Below are 6,822 nucleotides of genomic sequence, written 5' to 3'. Positions count from 1 at the left end.
GCTTTATTATTAATTCCTACATTTTTTCTTTAAAATAAATCTCGTTTTCAAATAATGATTAGGATATAGCAATCCTATTATTATAAATAATAAGTGAAAAGACTCAGATTTAGCCTATATACTACTCCCTCCGTCCCAAAAAGATTGTTCTCTTTTAACTTGGCACAAAGTTTAAGAAATAAATGAAGGCTTTTGAAATGTGTGGTCCATAACAAGCCTTAGATATTTTTGTGGCTGCAAATCATGTCATAAAATTAAATTGTTTCTAAATATAGAAAGGTGACAATTTTTTTGAGACAGACTGAAAAAAAAAAAAAAAAAAAAAAACCTTTTTGAAACAGAAGAAGTAGTTGAAATTGTTCAGTTTTGTCTTTCGTTACATTTTTGGTCCATTTATATTGTTTCAGTTAACAAATCATTTCGTATTTACCTTTATCATTAATGGAATTCTGACATAACATGGATCTGAACCTGACACATGCATTAATAATCGTTCAAAAGCAAAATTCTTATTCTAACAGCAACAGCAATATTATACAAAATTTTGAAGAAGAGCAAAGCTATTCGAATTTGAATAGTATAGAGGAAAATTTAATCTTTTTCTCTTTCGTAAGAGAGGGATCTTGACTCTTTAAAGGGTGAGGGAATGTTGACTCGACATCTTAAGGAAAATTGGGTCATTTTGTTGGAACAGAATTGGTAAATAACACTACAAATTACTCAAGTACTATAAAATTTGCAAGCATGAGATCAGAAAGACACACAAAAAAAATAAAAAATAAAAAAAATGGATTTATTGGAAGACAGCCTGACAAGGTGGAGTCCTAGTGAATCCCCTTTAGGGTTTAAACATACTTTCTAATGTTTTTTTTTTTAATCCGGTGTTTGGTATCTTTAATAGGATTCGATTAAATTTTGATTCCCGCCGTAAAGTCTTGCATTCAGGGTTTAGAGTGTTCCATAACAAAGATAAGACTCGAATCCGAGATCTTTGATTTAGAATGAACAAATATTTATCATCGGAGTTGTAAATAGTCAACTGGTTAACTTCCTAATGTCTTAGACAACAGCCACCCCACTCTCTCACTCAATTTTTCATTCCATTACTTGGTAATTTGTCAGCTAAATGTATGAACATCATTTTTGAGCGCGTCCTTATAAGCTAGCCAGTCAGCTACTTTGTTTTGCTCTCGAAAGTAATTAATATTTTAATCCGGATCTCCTAGCATTGCCTCAGTGTCCTGCAATGATGTAAGATGGATAGGCATATTATGGGGAGTAATTAGTAGTGAACATATTATAAAAATTTCTTTTGTACAAACTGCGCAGATATATGTTTATTCACGAAAAAGCTTGTGGTACTTTTATTCATTTGGCTGCAAATGTAAGAGGACATTGAGGAATTAGTAGTACACTTCGTTCTTTGACTTATGGATTAGCAAAAGTCTGTATGAATAATATTTATATGCTTTGACCAGCTAAATGGGTTGGTGAGTTTAGTCTTTGATTTCTATCTACGTTACGTTCATACTAGCTAGTTTTCCGTTGAGAATTTTGTAGTAGGTCTTTCTTCAATACTTGTTCTCCAATTTTTAATTTCTCTACTTTGTTTTTTTTTAATCAATTTCCCAGTAGCCTTCTGGGTATTTCATTATCACCAAAACCAGTGCTTTACATAGAGGTGGATTAAACATCCATGCCTCCAAGTTCACAACTGCATAACAAAAGACAACCTACTATACAGAGGTTATATTAATAGCCTAAAGCAGTTAGTTATTTACTAGGCTTCTAGCACAAGATCACCAAAAATTGAGCTTCTTATGAATTTCTCTACTTTGTGTCCGTGTTTGACGTCCCAAAATAGTTTACGTCTTAAAAAATAAAAAAAATTATTTTTCCCTATTTTAGCGTTACTATTCTAATAAATGTTCTAGTAAGAAGTAAATAAAATGAGAGGTCAAAGAATAAATAAAGACCAATTTAATCAAATAACTTTTATTATTCATGTTTTCTAAAGGGTATCAAAAGATTAAAGTAACAAGTAAATAGAATCGGAGGGAACATAACTAGTACACTTTTATTCATGTTTTCTAATAGCGAGGGTTATGCAGAAAATTTTGAAGAAGAGCAAAGTTATTCGAATTAGAATAGTATCGAGGAAAATATAATCTTTTTCTCTTTCGTACGTAAAAGAGGGATGTTGACTAGACATCTTAGGAAAAATTGGGTCACATGTTGTTGGAAGTTGGAACAGAATTGTTAAATAGCACTACAATTTTTTTTTATTTTTTATTTTTATCAAATTGCCCAGTCTTCCTCTGGGCAGTGTTGTATTAGCAAAATATTACAAGGAGGGGGGCTGGGCCTAACCTCCATACAACACATTATTTGGTGATCCCATCACCACAAAATTCCAAAATAGGCCGAGACAAGAAGGCCAAATTCTGGTGTCGTAAGCATTCTAACTAACATAGAAATTAGCTTTGTCAAACTTGGATCTAATGCTAGGCATTTGGTTCTTATCTAGTAGGAAAGGGCCTCTAGTTAGTCTAGGCATGTTTTTCGAGTACTGATGTACATGACATATATGCTTTTGGTTAGAACTAGAGGCTAGCTTTGTCAAGCTATCCGCTACTTGGTTGCATTCTCTAAAGCAATTAGCAATGTTTCACTGGAAGTTCGTTTCCGTTTGATTTTCGAATCTTGTCGATGATGTGCTTTAGCTTTATGTTGGAATTCCGTCTATCAATCATGTTTGTTATCTCCATGGAATCGAGTTCCGGGATGAAATCGTTGTACTTCCGAACCGGTGACACCATGTCACCCAAATTCGTCGCGAACAGCTTCCAGCGATGTGTTTTATTATTATGTTACGTGTCACCGCACAGACTGTGTTTAGCACAAAGGATAGAAAATGCCATGATCAAGTCTCCACGCCGGTCCCTCAAGATGCCTCCGATTCCGCCTCTTCCCGTTCTTTTTCAAATATAGCTTCCATCCGTGTTCATCTTAATGGTGCCAACGGTGGCATTTCCCAAGACTTGCCACCACTTTTTAATGGGTCTTAGTTTTTCTATGGTGTAACGGATCTCGATCCATCCGGTCATGTCTCGATGGAGGGAAAAGTTTGCTTGCAAATGATTTGATGGTCCAAATTCCTTGATAGAGCATCTTCCCTGGTATCTTCTTTTAGTTCCCATATACTTGCATGAACATCTTTGCTTCCATAATTCCCGGCATATGATGAGGGAGTGACTGCGTTAATCAATTTTTGAACATTGTTAGTGTATTTACAATCCCTCCATTTTTTAAATACTGCAGGGACAGGTTGGTCGGTGTGTCGAATTCCCAAGGGATTGCCAAAGAAGCTCCAGATTTGATGGGCAATTTCACTTTCAACAAAGAAATGTTGTATTGTCTCATATGTAGGGACCCTGCAACACACACACATAGACCTTCTATCAGTTCCAAACTTGCCAATAGTGTCATCAAATGGTACTTTTCTTTTAAAAATTCTCCATTTCAAGAAAGAAATTTTAAAAGGGATTCTTTTGTGCCACAGGCTGTTGAGGAAAGGGGAGCTTGGTGCCGAGGCTCTTATGGAGTGCCAAGAACTTTTGTTAGTGAAACATCCATCCTCGGACAGTTGCCAGATTGGAAAATCTATTCCATTTTGTTCACCAATGTTAATCTGAGCAATGCTCTGGGCATCCTGCATAGCAAGAACATTTAGAAGTTTAGCAAAGTTCCAATTGTTATTATCAAAGAAAGAGTTAACTGGGAGCTTAGTTGATCTTCCTATGCCAGGGAAGATTTTAGCTAAAGCTCTTTTACCTGTCCAATTATCCCTCCAAAAACTAGAGTTACCTGATCGAATCTTCCAAACAATGTGTGGTTCAATCTTGGCTCTAATTTTTACAAGACTTTTCCAAGTGTGGGAATTGGCTGAGATTGCAACTTTAGTGACACAATGAGCTCTCTTACAGTAATTGCTTTGTAGAAAGTTGGCCCAGAGCGACGATTGAGTCCTGAATCTCCACCATCTTTTCACTATGTGAGTATTGGAGACATATTCCATTTTCTTTATATCAATTCCACCTTCTTCCTTGGGTAGGCATAGTTTATCCCAGGCAGACCAGTGGTAATTGTTCTTACCGTTATTGGACCACCAAAGAAAATTAACAAAATGCCTCTCCATAAGAGTTAAAACTCCTTTGGGAGGATTCATAGCATATATAATGTAAACAGGGAGAGATTGGAGCACATGCTTAATGAGAGTGATTTTTCCCCCATGAGATAGCATTTTCCCTTGCCATCCATTTAAACTTTTAACAATTTTAGAAAGCATGCCATCGAAGAGAGGAGCATTCTTCCTCCCAAAGTAGATAGGGCAGCCAAGATAAGTGAAAGGGAATGGTTTATCAATAAAGCCAGAGATATTTCTCATCCTATTAATCCTGTAAACAGAAGTGTTAGGAGCAGTGATAAAGAAGCTTTTGTTGTTATTGACTTTTTGCCCAGAGGCCTTCTCATATCTCCTAATTTGATGCATGATAAGCTTAATGGACTTATTGTTACCACCACAAAAATGACAATGTCGTCAGCATAAGCAAGGTGGTTAATGATAGGTCCTTTGGGATCCATGGAGAAAGGGTTAAAGTGATCGTGCTGATTAAGACTATTTAAAGCCCTAGACAATACTTCGGCCCTAATAATAAAGGGAGAGGGTGAGAGAGGGTCACCTTGTTTAAGCCCCCGAGTCGAGGTGAAGAAACCACTTCTGGTGCCATTCAAGATAATGGAATACCAAACCCCAGCAAGCAGGTTACTAATGATATGGAGAAAATCATCAGAGAACCCAAACTTTTCCATGACAGCCAATAAGAAATCCCAGGACATTCTATCATAGGCTTTAGCCATGTCAAGCTTAATAATCATATTACCCCCCCCCCCTCCCCCCAATTATAATTCTTAATACCATTGACAATTTCTTGAGCAAGGAGGACATTTTCAGTGATAAGCCTGCCTTTGACAAAGCCACTTTGATTTTCAGAGATGATTTTATCCAAAAGAGGGTTAAGCCTAACGGAAATAATTTTGGAAATAATTTTGCAGGAGAAGTTAGTGAGGCTAATAGGTCTGAGATCAGAGAAAGTGACATGAGGGGTTCACTTTGGGGATAAGTACCAGGCAAGTATGCGTGAAATATTTGGTGAGCTTTTTGCCAAGGAAAAAACTCTAGACAAAGTCTTTGACATCATTACCAATGATGTCCCAACATTTATGGTAGAATGTGCCATTGAATCCATCAAGGCCAGCAGCACTAGAGGCACTCATACTAAAAACAACACTTTTGATTTCATCATAATCTGGCACACCTGCAAGGAGTGAATTATCACTATTAGTAATAATTCTAGGAATATAATCCACTATATTAGTGTCAGTAAAAGAGTAAGGTAGAGTGAAAAGGTGTTTAAAGTGGTGAATAGTGGCGTTGGCTATTCTGTCATCTCCCTGAATCCAGTTATCATTGTGGTTTTTGTTTCTGTGGATATGAAGCTTTCTCCTTCTGTCTCTGATAACAGTGTGGAAGTATTTGTGTTACAAATTCTCTTCGAACCAATCTACTTGGGATTTTTGTTTCAACAATATCCCGTATATTCATCCATCCGACATATTCGCTCGACCTTTATTAAGGCTTCGTAAGATCACTGTTTTGGTTAAGATCCTGTTCCTCCAGGTTGAGCATCTTATCCTCCTAGATCTTAACTTGATCATAGAAATTTCCAACAGCTTCTCTGGACCAAGTGATAAGATCTTTGCTGAGAGTTTTGAGCTTAGGTTGAAGCCTCCCTATTGGATTTCCAACCACATTTGTGTTCCAGGATTGTTCATCCACCTGGAGAAAAAAGGTTGACTTGTCCAGAAATCCAAAAACTTGAAATATTTGATGCCTTCTTGTTGCTCATGGTTGCATTTAATGAGGAGAGGTCTGTGATCAGAGGCAGTCCTAGCTAGATGCTTAACTTGACAGTTGTGAAAAATTTGAGCCCAATCGTCATTGATGAAGATTATGTCTAGTCTTTTCCAGATTCTTTTTCTTGGCTTTCTATTGTTGCACCAAGTAAATTTAGGGCCCACAAAACCCAAATCATAAACTTCACATTCATCCATACAAGTGCAAAAATCAAAACTGTTTCTCATCCTATGAGGTTTACCACCAAATTTCTCATCCGGGTCCAGGATGACATTGAAATCGCCTCCAATGCACCAAGGCCCTTGAATGACCTGATGCACATTGATCAGGTTAGTCCATAGCACCTGTTACAATTACTCAAGTAATTAATAGAAAAGTTGTAAGCGTGCGCAGAGGCGCGGAGTCAAAATTCAGAGCTTATAAATTCAAAATCTTAATTTTAATTTATTTGGTTCTAAATTAATATTTTATAAGTAGTAAATCATAATTTTTTAAAAATAAATATAACGGTCGAACCCATAACCCATACTCTAACTCCGCCCTTAGCGTGTGTGGACAACAAATCTTGAGAAGACAAAAATTAAATGGAAAAATTACAGCCCAATTTGGGTGATCTAGTTTTCAAAATAGCCAACAAATGTTGATGTTTTGTATATTATACTTAAATATACATATACTATACATATAATATACGTATAATATATATCTACTATACGTATGATATAGAGATAATGGTCAAAAACACATCTGAAGTATCATTTTTTTTGCAAGTTTCCTACTTGAACTATCAAGTGTTTGTGTTTCCTACCTCAACTATCACAAACTATTTATTAAAACACACATCG

This window comes from Lycium ferocissimum, chromosome 8, assembly GCF_029784015.1.
Source record: "Lycium ferocissimum isolate CSIRO_LF1 chromosome 8, AGI_CSIRO_Lferr_CH_V1, whole genome shotgun sequence".
Lineage (NCBI taxonomy): Eukaryota > Viridiplantae > Streptophyta > Magnoliopsida > Solanales > Solanaceae > Lycium > Lycium ferocissimum.
Note: the sequence above shows the minus strand (reverse complement) of the source record.